Source organism: Adiantum capillus-veneris, chromosome 12 (assembly GCF_014529385.1).
Source record: "Adiantum capillus-veneris isolate H3 chromosome 12, ASM1452938v2, whole genome shotgun sequence".
NCBI classification, from domain to species: domain Eukaryota; kingdom Viridiplantae; phylum Streptophyta; class Polypodiopsida; order Polypodiales; family Pteridaceae; genus Adiantum; species Adiantum capillus-veneris.
In genome coordinates, this window is record NC_140942.1 from 78,808,979 (window position 1) to 78,832,631 (window position 23,653).

The 23,653-nt window shown below is 45.5% G+C and overlaps 1 long non-coding RNA gene across 1 annotated transcript in view; it reads left to right on the forward strand.

The window, feature by feature from the left end:
- The first annotated feature begins 7,001 nt into the window (after positions 1-7,001).
- LOC147446000 (uncharacterized) overlaps positions 7,002-23,653 on the forward strand; it is a 58,994-nt gene continuing 42,342 nt past the window's right edge. The window contains exon 1 of the long non-coding RNA XR_015189841.1: positions 7,002-7,261. This is a non-coding gene — a long non-coding RNA (uncharacterized LOC147446000). The remainder of the gene's footprint in view (positions 7,262-23,653) is intronic.

The following is a 23,653-nucleotide window of genomic DNA, read 5'->3' on the forward strand; positions in this document are numbered from 1 at the left end:
ATCTTTAACAAAAATCATGTACACAGAAATAGAGCTCTTTATTGACTTATTGAAAGCTTGCATATGTACAATGGGTATGGTGTTACCCAACTCCTTAGCATCTATGTACATATCTTTTTCCCTAAACCTAAAGTAGATTTGTCTTTCAGGGAATTTAACATTGGCAGCCATGCGATCAAACCATGGTGCCCCTAGGATTACATCCTCATGCTTGAGAGGAGAGATAAAGAAGTCCTCCTTGTCCACATAGCTTTGGACATGGAGCCTCAATTTCCCAATTAAGGGAGTGACTGAGGCTTCTTGCCCCTTGAAAGCACCATTGGCGGGTAGGACATCTCCCATCTCGTAGGCTTGGATGCCTAGCTTGGTGGCCAACTTTGTGGATATGAAATTGTGAGTAGAACCAGGGTCAAAGAAAATAAAAGCATCATGTTCTCTTACCTTTCCCCAAGCATGGCATAGAGGAGATCCTTTGTGGTGAGCATCCTCTTTTTGGATTTCGACCAAGGTAGCTCTAGGAGGCTCATTTTGTGTATTCTTGTGGGGACAGGCACGATAAGCATGCCCTTGCTCCCTGCACTTGAAACAACGGTTATCTTTACGATAACTCTCTAGCTCTTCAGGAGAGAGTTTATTTTTGCCTTTATAAAATCCCTTCTCCTTAGCTTTGTTGTTGTCGGCATTGCCTTTAGGAGACTTTTGGACAATGTCCTTCCCCTTAGGCTCGTTATTACTGTCCTTGTTCTTTGTGGGCTTAAGATGTCTCTTAGCCCCTTGTTGGACATTGATTTGTGAAGCCACTATGGTATGGTGTATGACCACAAATATGGTGTGTGGCCTTTGGGAGTTGACATACTCCACCATATCTTCAATTAACCAGCATAAAATTGTTGTTTTTGCTATCCAAAATCCATCTTTTTGAAGATAGTGGCTTTGAGATGTAAGTCCCAAAACTTGTCTACATATTTGTGAATAGATTTGTAGGGAGAGAGCTTCAAGCTCACCATTTGGTGAGTACTTTGTCTTTGGCATCGGTAGCCAAAAACTGCTTCATGATGGAAGCTCTTAAAGCTTTCCATGTTCATGGAGCTTCACTGTTTGCCCGTAGGCTAGACCACCATTGCCTGGCGGACTTTTGAAAATGCATAGCTACATGGCGTAGCTTAGAGGACCCCGTGAAGCCCTTATCCCCAAACGCCACATCGAATTGTTGGATGAAGGCCAAAACTTTGTTTGTAGCACCAAAGGTGCCATCGTAGGTAAGGAAAGAGATGTTCTTTCCTCCCTCTTTGAACTTTTTGAGCTTGAAAGACCTCTTCCATGAGGCATAGGATTTCCTATGGACTCTTCTTTTTGGTGGTTCGAAAGTTGCACCATCACTTTCTTCAGATGAGGAAGAATTTGAGGAGGATGGAGAAGAGGGTGACCTCTTTCTCGCCTTCCTCTTTTGGAAGTCTCACAAGGAGGCTTCCTAGGGAGTTTGGAGAATCCCATGAGCACGTAGCTACCGTTGCACTTCACTTTGGAGGGATGGATTGCCCATGGATTATCGAAGCCTAGTAACAAGGTAATTAACAAGCATAGGGGCATCATTAGTAGCCTGTTCATTAGCAAAATCAAAGTTGTCAACATTAAACCATTGTCATCCATTCTAACAACCATCATTAGTAGCATGTTCATTAGCAAAATCAAAGTTGTCAACATTAATTTCACTCTCTTTACCATTGTAAGCCATTCTAACAACTTTTAGGTGTACTTTGGCACTTCAAGCTCTAGTTGCTACTCCTCTTAACCCCTTTAGAAAATCACTCAAGCTCCTATACCCATGGCTCGAATATCATTAATTGCAAGGAATAGAAGAGAGGGTCTTTCACCATCAAAACAATACCGGCTCCTGTCAAGCTTCTAATAGATCAATAGAAGCCCTAGGCAAGCCCCGTAGGACTCCACTATTAAGACCATAGCTCTCGACGGTGATGCCCTGCTATTTGCACGAGCAGGCACACTGCAAGGCTGAAAAATCCCTATTCTACTTAATCAATTGCAATTAATAATACCAACCATTTATAGTTAGCTTGAGGACCTCTCTTCTTGAGCAAGAAAGAGAAACCTTGTGCTCTGATACCAATGTAACAATTTATGGTCTAGTAACTTGTGTGTAGCGGAAAATAACATAGACATAGTGACCATTTCATTAAGACTAGATTCCTAATGAGCATAGAAAGAGTGCTTGGATGGGGAGAGCAACAAAAGCATAACACCTAGTTAGATAGGCATGAGCAATACTTCAAAAAGAGAGAGAAATTAAGCTATTGGCAACAGTTGAGGACCGGATTTACATGGAGTCAGGTCCCCCCTCCAAAAGGCTTTGTATTATAGGTTTCCCCCATCAAGAGAGACATTTTACAATACAATACTTTGTGTTCCTTCAAGAACTTGCTAGTGCAATGAAGACACTTGAAAACACAACATCAATTCCCTCATGGTCTCAGACGCAAGACCTCACACACCTTCGAAGATGGTGAGAGCTAGCGGGGTATGCGAGTAGATCGAGAGGAAGAAGGAATATTCGAGAAAGAAGCATGTCTCCTCACATAATCACTCTTAATAGCTTAGCATAGATTAGTAATTAGCATGATAGAGGAGATGAGCATGCATTGGAGCATGGCTCTTGGTTGGATTTGCATCACAAAGCCAAGAGTTGTTGGTGTAGGCCTCCCTTCTCACAAGCTTGGAGTAGATGATGAGCTTTCCATTAAAGCTTGAGAAGGAGATAGTCTTCTTTACTTCACACATGAGATTGTGTGAGTGTGTGTGTGTGTGTGATAATGCCTTGCAAAAATCAGCCCCTTCTCTCTCTTGGTCGACCCCTCTTGCTATTTGCTATGCTGGCATCCTATTGGCCCTTGCAAAGCTTAGCCAATGACAATTAAGAAGCATAAGTGATAGCCTTGTGACATGTGTCCCCCTTTCCCCTTTTGTGAGAGCTTTAGGTATTTAAATAATGCAATTAAACTCTCATTGGACCTCTTAGTCTTCTGGCCAATAGAAATCAGGCAAGTCATTGGACTGCTGAATGCTCATTGGACCCCTTGGGAGATTGTCCAACAGTTGTCTGGCCAATAGAAATCAGGCAAGTCATTGGGCTGCTGAATGCTCCCTTGGGAGACTATGCAATAGTCTTCTAGAGAGAAAAATTCCTATTGGTTCTTTTATTAAGTGTTTTTAAATAAACTAGACTAAATTTACTCTAGCTTAATTCTCATTGGTCCGCCTCTATGGCCATCCAATAGGATTTGAATGCACCTTGGGGGAAACTAGGCTAGGGAGCTGACATGTGTCCACTATGTCCTTTATGTAAAGGGAGCTTGCAAGAGTGTGTGTGTATTTCTCTCTCATCCCCTACATACAAGGCTCACCTCCTCCTAGATAGGGATGTGGGAAGACTTTTGAGTCTTCCCACAAGCATCCAATTTACCCTAAGGCTTGACCATTGGACATTACCTTTGAATTTTGGAACCTTAGCATTTTGGAAGTCTTAATGGATTGAACCTTAGGGTCTTTGAAGCCCATTGATGCACCCCCCCCCCCCCCCCCCCCCCCCCCCCCCCCCCCCCCTTTGGATCCCTATTTTCCTTCCTTTGGATCCCTACTATGACCGGTCTGCCAGCCAATATTCTAGCTTTTTCTCCCCTGGTACTTCCCCATATTAAATGATCAGTTTAAAATAATTTAGGAGAATTAGATATTAGTTATTATGACACCCGCTATGACTCAAAGCCATAGTAGGCTCATCCTTGATTGAGAGTTTTCAATCTAAGTGTTCATCAAACCACTCTCTTGAGCTTCTTCAAGCCCTTGAACTCAATTCCCTTAAGGTCTCTTTGGATTACTCCTATTCCACTAAAATCTCTCTTCTACCTTCTTCTTCTTCTATAAATCCCAAATGAAGCCTATATACATCCTCCTATCTGTATTGTATATCTTCACGTGATTAATTTACTCTATAATTCTTATAAATCATAACACGAACTACTTTAAACATCAGATACTTCATATGTTTGATTAACATAAATACTCTAATTTTCATATTGGCTCTAATCAATCAAAAATAAAGTTAATAGTGAGCATGTACAGTCACAATTCAATTTAAGGATGTTCCTTAAAAGGATCACTACCAAAGATGTGGACGACTGCATCTTTGAGTGCATTTGTTGCAAGTTTGATATGCCTCTGGAGATCCTATTTGATAGAAGGCTAGTGGGAGAGTTGATAGAAAAATTAAAAATTAAGCGTAGGCACTATACTCCTTATTACTATCCTCAATGCAATGGGCTAGTTGAAAAGGTGAATGGCCTTATTTGTAAGATCATCACCAAGAAGATCTATTTGATCATCTACAAGGGTCTACCTACTTTAGTAGAATAGATCTTAAAACTTGTTATTATCAAATAAGGATAGTGCCTGAAGATAGCCTTCAAGTGGGAGATTGTTAGGGTTTAGGTTAAAAATTATCGAACACTGATCACACTGACTATACTAATGTTATCTATTCTTTGGTAATATAGATCAATAAGGAGTAGTTAGGGGTTAATCGTCATGCTAAGCTCCACCAACGCTTTGTGCATTCACACTTTTCACGCAGTGCTCACGCACTCACACCAACAAACTCCTGATGTCATACCCTCTAGCAACCTTGCTGATGAATAATAGGAAAACCACTCATTTGTGATATTTCCTTTGTGCAATGGCCACCTTATAGTATTCATCCCATCGACAAGTGCATGGAATTACAACTTGTGGGTTGTGTGAGAAAGTCCAATCATGCTCAAAAGTGTTGATAGTACATTGAGGGGAAAGAAACTACATCCATAGGAAGAGTGAAGAAGAAGAAGAGAAATTTAATGTCGTAGGAACAATCCCAAGAGACCTCAAAGATCTATCTGACAAGCCTTGAGTCCCAAGACCTCAAAGATCTATCCGAAGAGTGTTGAACCTGAGAGAGAAGAGAAGCATTTTTGGCATTAGTACACCTTGATGCATGGAGCAAGGCCACTCAGATTTCTTTAGTCTTCTCTTGGCTTTCTATCCTTGGTGATAGAAAGAATCAAAGATCTATAGCACGAGGCTAAGTTGAAAGAAGAGGAACAATTGGGAAGTAATAGTGATGGCAGACAGGATAGTAGCAGTGAGCATGACAGTCGACACAAGGATAGAAGTCACATAAGAGATGATGATGGAGATCGATAGCACGAGGCTAAGTTAAAAGAAGAGGAACAACTGGGTAGTAATAGTGATGGCAGACATGATAGTAGAAGTGAGCATGACAGTCGACACAAGGACATAATTCGCATAAGAGATGATGATGGAGATCGCAGTCAACATGATGATGGAGATCAGGGTAGACATCACAAGCATGACGACAGCTCTGAAAGACGAAGAGACCATAACAAACATGATGAATGTAGAAGGGATCATAGCCATAGGGATGTGGTTCAAAAGGACATCAACCACAAGAACTTGATTTGTTCAATGGTTATAAGGTAGGATTTCATATGAAATGGATCATGGCTACTTTCTGTACCTTGTGAGATTTTGTGATCAAAAGGAAGGGATTCTACATGTGTTGTAAAGATACAAGTTATATGATTGCTAAGACATGAGTAGTAGACATGATTGAGGCATGTAAGAGGAAGGGATTATGATAGAGAGGATGACTATAGAAGGAATTGTATCCATAAGGAAGGTGATTGAAGGACTCACAAAGAGCATGATGATCACATGGAAGAATACAATGAATGTGCTGGTAGTGAGGACAATGATGAACGTAGAGACAAAAGTAGAAGGGGTCAAGGCATCAACCACAAGAATTTGAGATGCTTAATGTTTACCAAGGTAGGGCTTCATGTGTCATGAATAATGGTTGCTTTGTGCAACTTGCTCGCAACTTGCGGGCTTTCGTGATCAAAAGGAATGGATTCTACATGTGTTGCAAATTGCAACATGTGTGATTGTTGATGCAAAAAATGATATGATCAAGAGTTATAGGTTGCAAAGGGATTTCTAGGATTATGATCATAGAGGAGGATGAAAATGGCTCTTCTAGGTGACCACTAAAGAGAATAAGCTTACCTGAGAGGGGGGAGGGGAAGCTAATAAACCAATAGTGTCAAGGTCTTGGATGTCAAGGATTACACCAATAATGTTGCTGATGGATATGGACTCTTATATCAAGATGAAGGTGATGCATATCAGCTTGAAATTAAGCTCAATGAGGATGAACCATCCTTCTTTAGAGGGCAAATAAGGTGCTCCATTGATGTGTCACCTATGAAATCATACGAAATCCAAATGGTCCACTTCAAAGAGTTGCAACGAGAAAATATGCTTTAGCAAAAGAGAGGAGAGAGTTGCAAGAGCAGTAGGAAAGGACCATGCTTGATTTCATCCCAAAGGATTTGAATCACCCTTGGGAAGATCTCGTGAAATAGGAGAGCGCTATGTTGCTCACTATGACTCTCTGTGTATGACATGTCGAAGTGGAAAGAGGATGCATTTGGTAAGGCAACCACATTTGTGGTGAACTTTGTGTCAACAAGTTGTAAAGGTTTGTCATTTGCATCTAGATGTCCATGACTATGCATTTGCTTGGACCACACAACTAGAGTATGGGACAGGGCACGACTTCCATTCCTTATAATTTTTGGGGAGACACAATATCGATTCTCCACCATACTTTTGTATGACAAAACTTGTATATGGTCTGTAATTTGTCATTTTCTTATTGCATAACAAAAAGTTTAACTACTCACATGGTTTTCTTTCTTGTAGCTTGACAAAACAATGTTCTCTGCCTTGCACACTCGGATGAGATGCCTACTCAATGACAAGGTCAGCAGTCTAGGTTAATTTTTGCATTACTAAAATCTACTGTACTTAAACAAACTCTTCCTAATTCGCAACAACTGTTTACATATCGATACCAAGCCATAGCAACCAAATTCTTTGGCAATGCCAAGACTAGTCTGATTTGATGTAAAGTTTTGTATAGATGGCTTGTCACTAATCGAAGCTGGGATCGATCACTTACCAAAGCGCAACGTGTCTATGCAAAGCCGTACTCGCAATGGCGAAACGTTTGGTCAGCAGAGTGGCGTTGTTTGCAGAGTGGGTGGCGTTGCCCGCGACCATCGTGGTGGCTTATTTTCTTACTCCCAAGCCGCCCCCGCGTCAGAACAAGCCACCACCGCCCCAATAATAGGTTCTCTCTCTCTCTCTCTCTCACATACACACACACCCCACCCCTGCCCCACCGAAACGCGTACACAATTGAAATAAAACGTTGCTTTGGATGACGCATCGTCAACCATGGAACCAAGGATTGCACACAGAAATATGCATTAGAACTATCAAAGCATCTGGATAAGTTGGAGAACCAAGGAAGAAGTGGAAAACTTGCTCAGGAAGATCGCCGCCGCCGCCCCCCCCCCAAACCCCAAAATAAAAAACCCCAACCTCCCTTTTTCGTCCCCGCAAGCTTGCTCCCATTGCAAGAAGCCACGCTGATACAAAGCTGCATATACAAGTGACCAAGGGAGGTCTGTGTCGGGGTTTAAAGTTAGGGTTTCTGTGTTGAGGTCATAGACGCAATTGATCGTTGCGTTTATTTGGCCAGTTACAGACTCTCTCTCTCTCTCTCTCTCTCTCTCTCTCTCTCTTTTTTGGAAAAAGTCAGGGCTGTATATTACTGAGTACAAAATAATCCCAGCGGATGCCAAAATAGCCTATCACGCGGGGTGTACAAGCTGAATGAAAGAAGGAGAGCCACTATAGTGACTACTCGACTAGAACAATCTCATGGTGGTCGGTGTGAGGAATGAAGGAGAAACCACTGAGGAGGGACATAATGCCAAGTAATCTGACCACCTGTCAATGTGAAGAAGAGTGGGGATCGTGTCCAACGTCGAAGAAAGGCAAATCGACGAGCCTCGGCTGCTCTAGATGTACCGGAGGAGGAATCCTATTGCCAAATCAGGGTGTGAATGGTGTCTAGCCAAATGGCAGTGAGGATATCCTGAAGCAGCTGTGGAGCCGCACTGAGAATGTGAAGACAATGAGCTCTCCAAATATTCCATAGTGTAGTACTAGTGATGACTGAGAAAACTGCATCACGTGTCTGTGTATCTCCCTATCAAGCAATCTGTGGTAGCATAGCCAAAGTCCCTCGTCGATAACCAGTGGAGGTAAGCATGAAGGCTGGATCTGTGGCTGAGCCCTCGTAGAAAAGATGCGGGTAGGGCATCGACATCAACCGTGAGACAGATCCCTAAGTAAGAAATCCATGCTGAACACCTAATCTGCTGAGTAGAGAGCAAACTGCAAGCCACACTACATGGGAAGCTGAGCATGACCAAAGACAGTGAGCAGGTGACTCAAGTTGACGCAAAGGGTAGCGAGTACATAACGGATCGTGTACATAACGGATCGTGACCCATAGTAGCTAGCCAAGTCCCAACTGGTAGTTCCGCATGAGCAATCATCCACATGAAAAAGGAAATACGACGAGCAACATGTAAATCCCAGATCGCAGACCAAAACTGCTGCAGATAGGCATGAGAGAGGCGTGAATGTAACCAAAAACGCATTCGAGTGGGTTGCTGAGGTTGCTGTCTCATCAATGCTAATCTTCCAATCCGGACAGTGTACTCAAAGAAGGATACGGGTGCCCCTGTGGGATCTGAGTGAGGCCAATCCCACTCTCTTGGGTCCCAGTAAAGCTGCGATAGGGCACGGTCCTCCCACACCCAAAGCCTCCAAAGTGCAGCATCAGCGGAAGCAAAACGGGGATCAACACAACGACGCTTCCCGCGTGAGCCAAGTACTCGTATGGCCTCCCATCGAGCACCGGAGGAGATAAGTAGTGGAGAAGTGGCCGAGTATGTCAATCGAGCATGAATCCCGGGAGAATTGTCAGTATCAACTGTGAATAGCATGGAGTCCAAACGAACTAATAAGAGAGTGCTGTGGTCAAAGAGGCCTTCCCCGCCACAACGAGGAGGCATCTGAAGCGTGCCGCGCATGACTGCATCCCACTGTGAAGGAACGACATAATCAATCTCAAGCAGTCTGTGTGGCACCCCGCGACCAATGTCATAATGTTCTGTCACAAAATCTGCATCCAACATACGTGTCTCATAAAACAACCGCATAGAGGCTGCAGGGCCAGAATCCCAAGCAGCCCAATCAATGTGAGTCCTCTCTCCAAGCATCCGTAAAGAGAAAACGATACCCTGAATGCCAAGTATGACCGTCTCTAGTGCCGAGTCGTGGAGTCACTGTGCAAAGAGCAGCCTGAAGAAGCATCTTCCAAGGTTCTTGGCCAGGAAAAAGACCCCGAACAATAAGCTTGGTAAGAAGTGCGCGGCTCTGTAACTCTGGATCAATGATGCCAAGGCCTCCCTCTGACCTAGGACGAATGATCGTGGACCAGCGAACTCTAGCACGAGTATCAATAGTCCCGTCTATGCCACTCCATAGAAAGTTCCTTACTAGTCGGCGGAGCTGAGCTATCACATCAGAATGTAACATCCAACAAGAAGCCGTATACCATACTGTAGCCAGAATGACTTGGTTTGCGACCAATGCACGGCCAGCCAACGACAGATGACGTGAAGACCAATGGCATAGCTTCCTGCGAATAGACTGTAGTACGGGTGCAAACTGCTGCTGTGAGGAAACATCAAATCCAACCTGGAAGCCCAGGTATCGGCATGTCTGACCCGACTGTAGCCATGTGAAACCATTAGCTGCCCCCCAAGTAGGTATGTCATCACTGCCAACCAATAACCCAAAGGATTTATGCTCGTTAATGCGTGCACCACTGGCAATGCAAAAAACCTGTAGGGCCTCCCGCATTGCATCAAGAGCGGGTAGCAAATAGCGCAACATGAGCATAGTGTCATCAGCGAACTCTTGATCGATAAGGTCTGGAGCTGTAGGTATTGGCATGGCCAATCCCCGAAATGCATGACTCTAAGCACGAAGAAAGTCAGACATAGTCTCTCCCACAAAAAGATACAGATAGGTTGCTAAAGGACATCCCTGATGAACAGATCGAGAAAGCTCAAAATTGCGACTGACACGGCCACCAATGGTAATAGCGCTGCTGGCAGTTCTGAAGAGAGCGGAAATACCTGAAATCCAACTCATAGGGAAACCCATCCTGGCTAAAGATCCTTCGAGAAAGTCCCAGTCAACACGATCGTATGCTTTCTCGAAGTCTAGGATGAAAAAAGCCATGGGTTCAGAAGATGATCTTGCCCACTCTACTGCCTCATAAAAAGTGAAGATATTATCTAGAATGCATCGATCCATAACGAAGCCTGTCTGAGAAGTATGAATAATATCTGGTAGGAACGACCGCAAGCGGTGGCTGATCAGTAACGTTAATATCTTATAGACCGAAGGGAGTAGGGTAATAGGTCTCCACTGTCGGAGCTGAGTGGTGTCACCCCCTTTCGGAATAAGAGATATGAGACCTGAACAAAGAGCCGGATGCATATATCCTGAGTCGAAGATGTCCTGACAACCGCGAAGCAATGGTATGTACAATACATCCCAATATGTCAAAAAGAAGGCTCTAGTGAGACCATCCTCGCCTGGACAGGAGGATGGATCAAGACTGTCTATAGCAGCATGGAGCTCTGTAAGTGTGAAAGGCGCCAACAGGATCTCTGCCATAGTGTCTGTAACGATGTCTAGTGTGCTGCCAGATTTGCTCACGGGCAAGTAAAACCTCAGGAGTGCATACATCAGCAGTGAACACTGTCTCAAAATAATCTGCAGACATATCAAGAATAACATCAGGATGCATATGTAGTGTCCCCTGAGCATCGCGCAAAGTCCGCAGAGTGGTGCCAGGAGGGCGTTCTTTATGTGCCGCAAAGAAGTCTTTATTCATTCGATCAGCTTTAGCTATCCAATGAGACACTGAAGCATGATGCGTGAACTCAGACCTAGCCTCCTGTACGCGACGAATCTCTTCTGTGAGCTCCGTCTGTCTAGCAGCGAGATAAGCATCCTGAGGCCACTCCTCAAGCAAGCGCTGAGTGGAACCCAGAGGGATGTGAAGATCAGACTCACGGACTCTCAACTGACGATGAATGATAGCAGTCTGATCACGGCAGTAAGTACTAGACTGAGAAATGTAGTGAGCAAGAAACTCTCCAGGGGGTCCACTATAAGAAGCATCTGAGGACCACAAGTCATGAATCTGCTGCTGTAATAATTGAGTGGTGAGAACACTGTCAGGGATGCGGCAGCCTCGTCTCTGAGCAGAGGATCTAGTGAAGGAGAGGAATAATGATGTGGAAAAATGATCTGAGAGGCTGGTTCCTCTCCATATAGTAGTAAATCCGCCTAGAGTTGCTGCCCAAGTGCCAATGTAAAAACGGTCAAGTCGCTCTAATAATCTCCCCTGCTGTCGCTGAAACCCCCAAGAGTAATGAAGAGTAGCAGGGTGATGACCAAAAGAGGGTATGTGCCAAGCGTCCACACCTTGAATCGCTAGGAGAAATCGATCCCAAGCTAGCTGCTCATTGGGAGAAATGGATGATAGAACGGGAGGTGTGGTGGCTCGCCAATCAGAATCACTCTCAACGTTGTTGAAATCACCTCCAACAACCCAAGAGTCTACAGCAAGTAGAGCAGCAGCCAGGGAGGACCAAAAAGTAGCCCTCTCCCGAGGGGTAGTGGGTGCACAGACTGACATAAAACCAATGATAGAGTCCCGAATCCGAATAGAAACATAAACTGCTCTGCCAGCGACTAGTGTGCCATGCTGCTGAACTAAGGCCAAGTAACGTGACCCCACTGAGATGCATACACCACAACTCTGACCATGAATGCCCACAGCAGGCTCCCAAAAAGTGCGGGCGCCCGATGGCATGAGATTGCCAAAAGGAGCGGCAATCTTATGCTCCTGTACTAGTAGTATGTCCACAGTGCCCACTACATGAGTGTGTAAATCTCTGCGAAGTAAAAGCTTACGGGACCCTTTTACCCAAGAAGTCTGTAAACCATTAGCATTCCAAGAAAGTACATGTAAATCCATAGACTGCATGAAAGAGTAGGTATAATATCTGACTAACTGCGCATCTTCTTAGAGGCAGCTGGACCATCCAAGGGGTGAGCTTCAGGCGGTAGGAAAGCAACCCGCAAGCCCTCTCTAAAATATGGTGTTTCATTGCACCAACTGCGAACCTCAGCTTGTTTACATTGCATTACCGATGCTGTAGCCTTGACACCCCAAATGTGCATAGACATAGGAAGCACCACATCTGAGGATACATGAATGACCATAGGCAATGAATAGCAAGCATAAACATCACTCCACTCCATAGCACCAATACATGAAGGATAGTGAGGAGACAGAACATCGGGGGCAGAAGTAGACAACCATAAATGTAGGTGAGCCATAGTCTGGGCGTGCACAAAATGGAGAACCTGATCCTCGGACCATTCCTGAGCAGCGTGGAATGGAAGGAAAAAGGAATGCGTAGGCTGAGAGCGACTGCCAATCAAAGAAGGAACACAACCTGTCTTGTGATGCATAAGGTAGAGCTGTACCCGCAATGGTCCGTCGGAGTCACTGCACATCTCAGCCCGATGAGTGCCCCAGGAAAGAGGGCAAGAGCTGAGAAAACTGCGTGGGACGTAAGTATGAGCTGCTGAGGGAGGGGGGGGCCCAGAAGGTGGAGGGGGGAGAGCTAGGATAGGAGGAGGAGGAGGAGGAGGAGGAGGGAGAGGTAGTAGCGGTGAATGATCCATCTGCATGGAAATAGGAGCCTCTGGAAGAGGGGGAGGAACGAGAGGAGGAACAACAGGTGGAGGAGGAGCTGGTAGCAAAGGTAAGTGATCCTGTGCTGAAGAAGAAGAATGGTGAGGAGAAGCAGGTGGTAAGGGGGTGGTGGAAACTTGAGAGGGAGCAGGAGAGGTAACACTAGGAGCTGCATGCATTGGAGGTTGCGGACGAGGACGGAAGGAATGGTTACGACCCACTGTCTGCCATGTTGCCTCAATAGGAGCCGAAGCAGAGGGAGGGACATGGAGGGTCGAAGCTCTAGGAGCACCTGCAAGTTGAGGAGGTGCTCGAGTAGTAGTAGGAGGAGCTGCTTGTTGGTGCTGACCATGTGGCTGAGCATGAGAGCCACGAGCTGGCTGCTGTTGTTGCCGATGGCGTGGCAGTGTGGGGCATTCTCGCGCCAAGTGTCCCATCTCGTGACAGCGTAAGCACGGTCTTGGACGGCCAGTGACTACCATTCAGCAAGAGTAGTCTCGATCGCGCACAGCCACAGTAACTGAATATGGTAATGAAGTATCCCCAAACACCAAAACCTGAATGCGAGGTGGACCAGAGGAGAAGATGCAGGATCCCGGAACTACTGTGCCAAAGTGAGCAACAATCATCTGAAGGAGATGCTCATCAATAAAATGAAGAGGCATATCCGGGAAGGAGAGGGTCAGAGGGAATCTGGGAATAAGGTGTCGACTGTCAAACTCCTCAGTAGTAAACTCGGGATACCACCGCGTCAGGTATATCATCCTGTGATCAGAGAGTATCGGAGAGCGAGCCAGGAGAGCTGATGCAGTGGCAGGATCGGAAAGACGTACCATGAATATGCCTCTGCCAAGGAATGTAAGCTCTGAGATCCGTCCCTGAGTAGTGCCCAATGTAGTCTGACACCAATCGCGGATAGAAGATCGAGGTGGAGACTGTCCAATCATCTGGCCAACCAAGGCATGCTGTGCCAAGTGTTGTACTTTGGAGTCAATGCGTGTCAACAGGTCACCAGTACAGTCCACGCGACAGGCAAGTGGTGATGGAGCGCCGTGTGTAGCACTCGAGACCGACAAAGCCGCCATGAAGAATGGTTGAAACTGACAAACGGGAAAAGCACGACCCGAATTGAATGCTGGACACTTTCTGTCTCTCTCTTTCTCGCTTTCGCTTGCAGGCGATTGAAAGAAGACGCGGTTAGGGTTTGGGTTAGTTAGGGTTTTCGGATTTTTAGGGTTTCGTGGAATTAGGGTTTCTGAAACTGTTAGGGTTGCAGGGAATTAGGGTTTGGCTGGCTGCAGAGCACGCGTAGGCAGCAGAGCATGCGCAGGCAGCAAGGGTGTGCAAGCAGCGCGTGCAGGCAGCAGAACGTGCGCAGAGCAAGGCGCGACGGCAGGGAGTAGGGCGCGTAGCAAGGCAGGCTGCAGGTTCGCGCGCAGGAGAACAGGCTGCAGGTTCACGCGACGGCAGGGAGCAAGTTCACACGACCTCTCTCTCTCCTTTCTCTCTCTCTCTCTCTCTTTCTCTAAAAAGGTGGTCCATGCCAATCTCTTTGTCAATGCCGGAATGCTCTACGCGCACTGATTTTTCTCTCTAGATGTAACGGGAGTGTATGAAGATGGATATGTCCTTGGAATGCCCACGAACCATGTTTCCTTACGTTACTGATTCCTGTTAGCTTGAATGATGGTTCCTTTTACTTTGTGTGGAGAGAGAGAGAGAGAGAGAGAGAGAGAGAGAGAGAGAGAGAGAGAGAGAGAGAGAGAGAGAGAGAGAGAGAGAGAGAGAGAGAGAGAGAGAGACACAAGACGGGCACCACGTGCCAATAGAAAAGAACAGACTGAACAGACTTTTAGCACCTCAACAAAAACTAAACTGAGAGAGAGAGACGACATGCGGCACCAAGTTGCGGAGTTCCATCCCAGAGAGTATTGACCCCAAACTTTGGCGTCCCTGTCGGTATTTCTTTATATTGCATCAACACAGTACAAGCCGGTACTCCAGACTCTGCACCTTCTCTAGGAAGCATGTCAGAGAATGAGCCCTAAGCTCATATTTAAAGGCCCTTGGCCTGAAAAGTAGTTACAGTGAAAAGCCTTCAAAACTCAAAAAGCTTCTGGTCCAAAAGCAATGCCAAAAAGTTGCCAGTGAGTTTTGCGGAATTCTGTACAACTGCCATGTCAGCAGTCAGCGCAAAACGCGGAGCGTCCGTACAATTGCCACGTCATCACTTTTTGCATAAGTGTGTATGTGGGTCTAGCTTTATTTTACTTCCTTTAGGGCACGGGGGCCCCATCGGACGGGGTCCCCATAAGTTGGTAGGACTTCTTCTTCTGTTACTTGTTCTTCTTAGGGTTTAGGCCCCTCGGCTAGGATCTGCAAGTTGGCTCCACTCTTCAGGCTTTGACACGTCAACAGTTTGTGTGTGTGTGTGTGTGAGAGAGAGAGAGAGAGAGAGAGAGAGAGAGAGAGAGAGAGAGAGAGAGAGAGAGAGTAAGGTGCAACGGAATGAGTGTTTGAACTTTGCTCAAGATGAGTACTCCGAACTGTGCTCAAGGTTCCTTTTGTTCTTATGGAAGGGAGAGCCTTCCGTTCTTAATGAGAGAGTGCAATGGACACAAACAAAGTGAATGGACACTGTGAATGAAAGTGCATGAGACTGAGAGATAGAGAGAGGAGAATACGACACCAGAGATGTTGTCAAACCCTCCTTCGAAGGCCCCACTCTCTATGGTGAGAGCGGCCTACTATTGATTGCACAAATGTCTACAATGCTTGGACTTGCCGACAATGTCGACGACAATGAGGACGACGACGAGACGGGCTGAAAATGAAATCGCTAAGGGCTGAAATCTGCAAATCTTTATCTGCTGAATTCTGACTCTATGTCGGTGACGATGCGACGATGACGCGCTGAAAACGCAGATGCTGAAATCTGCATTTTCCGGGCTGAATCTGTAAACCTTGCGGAATTTGACCGTGCGGCGAGGATCTGCTGCGGGAAGGTGAGATCTGCAAGGTTCGGGACTTCTTCTGCGATGTCTGACTGCTGAAATATGCTGGTCTATGGGCTGATTCTGTCGCGAAGATCTCCAAAAACGCTGAAATTGATCTGCAAACCAAAAACGCTAGGGCTGAAAACTGACCTTGCGTGGAACTCTGCTAACGCTAGGGAATCTGCTGTGTTGCTGTGAGAATCTGCTAACGCTAGGGCTGATCTGTTGTCTATTGTCGTCGGGGATCTGCAATTGCAAAAACGCTGGCTGATCTGGTGCAAAACGCTAGGCCTTCTGTTGAGAGAAAACGCAAGAGTTGTCGCGGGGGTTGGTCTTGCTGAGAAGTTGCCTGTTGAGCAAGGTGCTCCCGCTGCCTCTTCTGCCAGAAAGTGCTAACTCTGGTTTGCTTATACATTAACTTAGCAAAATTGCCCTACCTACTTTCCAACAAAAGTCACTTAAAAATAATAAGTGAAAAATGTCAAAAATAGGGAAAATAGGTCTATGCACTGTAAAAATGCTGGTCATGCTGTGTGCAACCAGAGGATATGCATCTAAATTAAGTGTCTGGACATGCACGGTCCGTGAACAGACTCACAAAAGTGCCAGATCACTTCCTATTCTAGACTGACTTGACTGAACTGAACCCTGATCATGCTGTAGCTTGTCCACGGACACATAGGGTTGGATGTGTCACATGACATCCCCTGCTTTTCAAAGTGAGGTAATGGTACCGAACTGTATGGCGTCGAGGGAGATCGCCAATAGCATCCGGAATCCTGGAAGGGACTTTTTGTCGGCCCACTTTGAGGTGCGGGTCGTGCAGTACTTGAACTTCATAACGGTCTGCAATGCTTGCTTCTTTGGGCCGCGCCGAAAGCAACACAAAGTCTTTTGAGGCTCCTTCGATGCTTCAACTTCATCTAGAGTCATGCTTCTTTCTTCTTCAAGAATCTCCATGGCTGAAAATTCTTGAAACCACTTCCAACACAAAAACATGAATGTACCTATTCCATGTAAAGTGATTGGAAAAAATCTTGTCTTCCTCAAAGACTGTGCATGCAATGAAGATGAACAAAGAGACGGAGTGCCAAACTGTTCACCACACACACGCAAACAATGAGATTGAATCTTTCTCTTCTGATCTAAAGCAATTAACTATGGCAATTCACAACGGAAATGCCCATGCTTGGTGCTCATTCTTTCATGTGCTCTTTCTATAAATGTGCCATGCCAAGGAAGAGACATGGAATGTGACTTCCTTGAATGCATACTTTTCAGCTTTTCATGAACAATCCGCATACATTCGTGCTCATTCATGAGTGAAACGTGCTCAACGTACAATATGTCATGCCTAGGAAAAGGGATCACATAAAGACGCTGACGATAATACAGGAAATGATCACGAATGAAACACTCGTACAATACGTGGTGACGAATCATTCGATCCCTGTAAGGGTTCTTTGGACCTAGGCTCGAGAGCCAAGATCCGTTCTTCTTGAGGGGGTTCTTTGGACCTAGGCTCGAGAGCCAAGATCTGTTCTTCCTGAGGAGATTCTTTGGACCTTGACTCGAGAGCCAATATCGGTTCTTCGTGATTGATCGAATCTGCAATGAGGTTAGCTTCATTAGAAACAATATCAACTAACACATCACCCTTGTGAACAATCACATCGTGATCATACAAATCATCATGCTTGTCATTATCATGCAATTCATCATGCTTGTCATTATCATTCAAATCATCATGCTTATCATAATCATGCAAATCATGTGTGTCGTGCTTGGGAGAAGAAGAGACGGAGAGTCTCCTTTTCCCGAATCTCTTGCATCTGTGCCTGTACTTGAGCAAAGAGTCGCAACATCTCTTTCATGTGTTGGTCGTTCATTGCTTGTCTTGCTTTGTTCTCGCGATCAAATTGTGCTTCTCTTTCTTTGCGCTCACGATCAAATTCGGCTTGTCTTACTTTGGCTTCCAAGCGTGCTTGCTCATAGCGCTCACGCGCTATGGCTGCCATTCTTTCTTCGTACTTACGATCAATTTCTGCTTTTCTTTCTGCTGTTCTTGCTTCGCGTTGTAACTTTCTTTCCATAAACAACTGCTTCAACTCCTCCATAGGAGTTAGTGCAATCCTTGGCGTAGATGGGGAAGGGGGAGGGTCGGAAAAACCTCCTGGTGGGGAAAATTCTCATGCTCATGACCTCTAAGCGAAGTATCCATTCCGCTTCGAGTGATGACCATCCACTGAAGTCTTGGGTTCTCGTGGGTCTTGGGTTCTTAAGTTCACGAGGAACTTGGGTTCTTGCGGGTCTTGGGTTCTTGGGTTCTTGAGGGTCTTGAGGTCTTGAGGTTCTTCTTTTGCTTGCAATGTGTGTTTGAGAAGGATCTTCTCTTCACCCGAGTTTTGCTCTTTTCTGCGAGCGCACCGCACCCCTTGGTGGCCTTGTGCTCACACCAAGGTTGCTTTTTCCCACCTCATGTCGATTGGCCGGCCGCTTAAGTGCACGGTCCGCTCTCAATGAGTGAAAAGAGGCACAAGGGGAGGCTGGACAAGCCCTTCTTTCCTGGGATTCCTGTCACTCTTCAAAAACACGATTAGGAATCGACACGCCCAAGCGAACTTGGGTTCATGCGACCTCAACAAGCAAAAAAAATAAAATTATGTAGTTCTTGTGGTTCTTTCCTTGAGTGATACAGAACATTGCCAAAGCTCTGATACCAATGTAAGGTGCAGTGGAATGTTTGAACTTTGCTCAAGATGAGTGCTCCGATTTGTGCTCAAGGTTCCTTCCCTTCTTATGGAAGGGAGAGCCTTCCGTTCTGCAATGGACAGAAACAAAGTGAATGGACACTGTGAATGAAAGTGCATGAGACTGAGAGATAGAGAGAGAAGAGAATACGACACCAGAGATGTTGTCAAACCCTCCTCCGAAGGCCCCACTCTCTATGGCGAGAGCGGCCTACTATTGATTGCACAAATGTCTACAATGCTTGGACTTGCCGACGATGTCGACGACGATGAGGACGACGACGAGACGGGCTGAAAACTAAAATCGCTAAGGGCTGAAATCTGCAAATCTTTATCTGCTGAATTCTGACTCTATGTCGGTGATGATGTCGATGGCGACGATGCGATGACGACGCGCTGAAAACGCAGATGCTGAAATCTGCGTTTTCCGGGCTGAATCTGTAAACCTTGCGGAATTTGAGCGTGTAGCGAGGATCTGCTGTGGGAAGGTGAGATCTGCGAGGTCGGGACTTCTTCTGCGATGTCTGACTGCTGAAATATGCTGGTCTATGGGCTGATTCTGTCGCGAAGATCTGCAAAAACGTTGAGATTGATCTGCAAATAAAAAACGCTAGGGCTGAAAACTGACCTTGCGGGGAAATTTGCTAACGCTAGGGAATCTGCTGTGTTGCTGTGGAAATCTGCTAACGCTAGGGCTGATCTGTTGTCTATAGTCGCCGGGAATTTGCAATTGCAAAAACGTTGGCTGATTTGATGCAAAACGCTAGGCCTTCTGTTGAGAGAAAACGCCAGAGTTGTCGCGGGGGTTGGTCTTGCTAAGAAGTTGCTTGTTGAGCAAGGTGCTTCTGTTGCCTCTTTTGCCAGAAAGTGCTAACTCTGGTTTGCTTATATATTAACTTAGCAAAATTGCCCTACCTACTTTCCAACAAAAGTCACTTAAAAATAATAAGTGAAAAATGTCAAAAATAGGGAAAGTAGGCCTATGCACTGTAAAAATGCTACTGATGGGATCTGATTGGAATCTGATGGTCATGCTGTGTGCAACCAGAGGATATGCATCTAATCTAAGTGTCTGGACATGCACGGTCTGCGAATAGACTCACAAAAGTGCCAGATCACTTCCTATTCTAGACTTACTTGATTGAACTGAACCCTGATCATGCTGTAGCTTGTCCACGGACACATAGGGTTGGATGTGTCACGTGACACACACACACACACACACACACACACACACACACACACACACACAGAGAGAGAGAGAGAGAGAGAGAGAGAGAGAGAGAGAGAGAGAGAGAGAGAGAGAGAGAGAGAGAGAGAGAGATCCAATGGGGTCTCAACCAACCCTCTCAAGGCCCCCCCCACACCGTTGCTGATGTGGTGTTTGCTTTTGATTGCGTAAATGGAATGTACGCACATGCAATACCTAAAGTGCAGGCTCTACTGACTTGAATGGTGACTATTGCCGTGGTAACTCCTTAAGACGAGGCACCTCCGGGGCTGATTTGATGCACCTTTGAATCCTTCTCGATGTGGGATTGCAGATGGCCACCAAGGGGTAGATCTGGGGCTGATTTGCACTCTTGATGTGAAAGGAATGAAGGATTGAAAACACAGATCTCAACGATGCCGATGATGGACAACAATGGAGCACTTGATGCAGGCGAGGGAATGGCCGAGGGGAGGCTCAATGGGCTGCCGAAGAACCGGACCGCAACGCGGATGTCTAACGATCGTAGAGCTAGGCCAATTGGGTGAGGGAAGGTGTGGAAACTGAAAATGCGTGATCAACAAAACCTGGTAGCACTCGGCTTGATTCGGCACTTTTAGGAAAAAACGCTAGGGCTGATGATTTGTTGCACAAAACATTGGCTGATCTTAGCAAAAACGTTGGTTTTGGTTGCTCCTCCTTGAGCGAGTGCTAGGAATCTGCAGACAACTTGCTCAATTGATGGGCTGCTAAGCTCCCTTTATAGGTAAGATTTTTGGGTTATAAACTCCTTTAGGCTTAGGTAGGGCAAACTGTCCACCAGACCATGGGAACGGGGAACGGGAACGGTAGGGTGCGGAACGGGTCGGGAACAGGAGGGAGGAGAGGGGCCGGAACGGTAGATTAAAGAAACTATATATATTATATGTATTATAAGCTCATATGTTAGTGAAAAACTATAAGCTAAGCTTTTGAATTCGACCATCCTAATTAGATCCATATTTACACATGTTTTACGATGACGGAGCTTGAGACAAGGATGGAGTTTGACTCTTAAGAGAGAGAGAGAGAGAGAGAGAGAGAGAGAGAGAGAGAGAGGAATGAAGCTCGAGACACGAGAGGGAGGGATGGAGCTCGAGAAAGAGAGGTAGAAGCCACATTTGTTCCTTGAGGGTGTTGTGCTTTCCGCCAAAAAGGAACAGGAAGAAGCCAGAGCTCCATGTCCAAGCTTAAAGCTTTAGCAAGGAGAGTAGCTCAGTAGAGATGTTGAGAGCTTGAGGAGGAGGTGAGACGAGTCTCCGGAGCCAAACGGCCCCAAATCAGCCCTCTAAATAGCCCCAAATCTGACCCCAAATAGCCCCCAAACATTCCCCCAAATGGCTAGTAAAAAAAGTTGACTTGTTGGTTTGACCGTTCCGGATTCCCGTTTGGCGTGCCGTTCCGCCCCGTTCCCCCCCGTTCCGGGTCGCCGTTCCGGTTACACCCCGTTCCGAAACGGTGTTCCGTTCCCGACTCCGTTTAGAGAGCCAGACCCGTTCGGAACGCCGTTTCGGAACATTTAGGGTCCGTTCCGCCCGTTCCCTGTTACTATGCACCAAACCCAACAAAATAAATCATAAAAATGATTTATTAATAAGTTTGGCCAAGGAGTAAGTTTCTGGGTGAAACTGTCGCCGCATATCTGCCCGCTCGGGAATTTGATCGACGTGGTGTCAAGAAGTTGTGCGGTTTAGCTGAGAAGGTGCTGAACCTTTGGCTATGAGAGTTCGTGATGAGAATCACAAACACTTTGCGAAAAAATGTTTATAAAAAATCACCAACCCTCTTCCTAAAGATGGCTTAAAGTCTAAGAGCGTTCGTGACAAAACAGTCACAAACCTTCCTCCTATTGTGCTTGGAATTTGCTTGTTTTGCAAGCGAGTTTGTGATGAAAGGATTACCAATTCACATCCAATTTTACTTAAGAAGAGCAATTAAAAACACTAAACTTTCAACCATGAAACCCTCAACTCTCATACAAGCACAAATCCCATTCAAAACCCAAAACTCTTTCATGGAATCATGTAGCCTCGCTCCAATTACATAGTCGTAACTTCAAAGAGTTGAAAGAAATGCAGGAGCTTCCACCTTCACGACGACCATTTTCTGATTTTGCAAAGATTTAAGAGCTTCTATATTGAAGCCCACACACCATTTTGATAAAGGAAAACCCTAATTCACTCCCTCACAAGCTTAGATACAAGATTACGGAGAGGCCGGAGTGCACTATTCATAGATTGAGCAACCATGAAGGGAATTGCACTAAAGGGAAAAATGCAGGTTTTTTAATAAAAAGCAACCTTCTCTCTCTTCCCATTTTTGACCAAAAAAGATTATTTTTGATGTGAAAAATCCCAACGGAGTCAAAAAAATTCCTAAATTTGTGGGATCACTTGCAGAAGTATAAAAAATATAGATATGCATCAGTTTTCATCAATAGTCCATTTTGGGTCCCTTTCTATGCAATTTTACGACTATCCCCGTTAGCTACTATTTTCGGTAGTTTTTGCCCGCATCAATCTTTGTAGGCGAGATGAGTGTGCCACTATAAAATGTGTAGAATATGTACATCAGAAAACCAAATCAAGCATCTTATCAAGTAGGGAAACCTGCAACGGTGCCACATCTTGGCCACGACTCCCCATATAGGTTTGTACATGATAGCGACCGCATTAGCTACTTTAGCATATATCACAATATCTACATGATTTCTTCTATTCCTGTGCATCAAAAAGTGTCAAAAGTGAGGTGAATGTTGTTATTTCACATTGTGCACGTGCCATAGTACGACAACGGGGAATGGCTTGTTGGATTCCTCTCTCCTAGAACTACATGCACGTCATGCGAGATGCCTACCGTAGTATAATAGCATTTATCAAAACCTATGCACAAACCACTTTTGCAAGAGGGTTCCAAAATTGAAAAACCTAATCTAATGGACTCATTCGGACATGTAGGTCTGCGAACAGGCTCACAAAATTACCAGTACTAATCTTCCTAGGATTCTAGACGTGCCTATCTAGGAAGAAGGGGAAAACTAGCTATGGAAGTTGATGAAGCATGTCCACGTGGCACACAGAGCGTGCACATGACATCCACAAATCTTTACTTCTTTCCTTGCTTGAAATGTGTGCTACTTCGTACGAGTTAGGTGCAGTGGAATTGAGATGGTGACAAGATCTAGAGAGAGAATGAGAGGTAGAAATGTGTAGAGGGAGACAGAAGGAAACTGACACCCGATGGGGTCCCAAGCAACCCTCTCAAGGGCCCCCCACACTGTTGCGGATGTAGTATTTGCTTTTGATTGCGTAAATGGAATGTACATACATGCAATACCTCAATGCTATCACGTGCACATCTAACCCTATGTGTATGTGGACAAGCTGTTCCTACTTCTAGGGTTTAGGAAGCCTAGGAAGTGTTCTGGCAACCTTGTGAGCCTGTCACAAAAAAATACGGAAGCGTAAACTGACGCTTAATTGCACTTCAAATACTCAAGAGAATTAGAGGGAGCGAGAAAACTTGACACTTCATTGGGGACCAGAAGATGGGCTGGTCCCCCCCCACAAAGAGAATATCTTTATTACTAAGGGAGAATCTTTACAAGCACAGGAACGGGGCATACGCCCGTCCTCTATTCTTTCTTTTGTTTTGTTCTGACTACTGATTGAGAAAGTGTTTCCACTTTCTTACTGCTTAGGGGATTTCCCCTCTTCTGCGAGACTGGTTGGAAGCTCTCGAAAAGAGAGTCTATCTTCCGAAACAGCTCATCGGAAGCTCTCACAGAGGAGAGTCCATCTTCCGTTATGTGTTGCCTTCA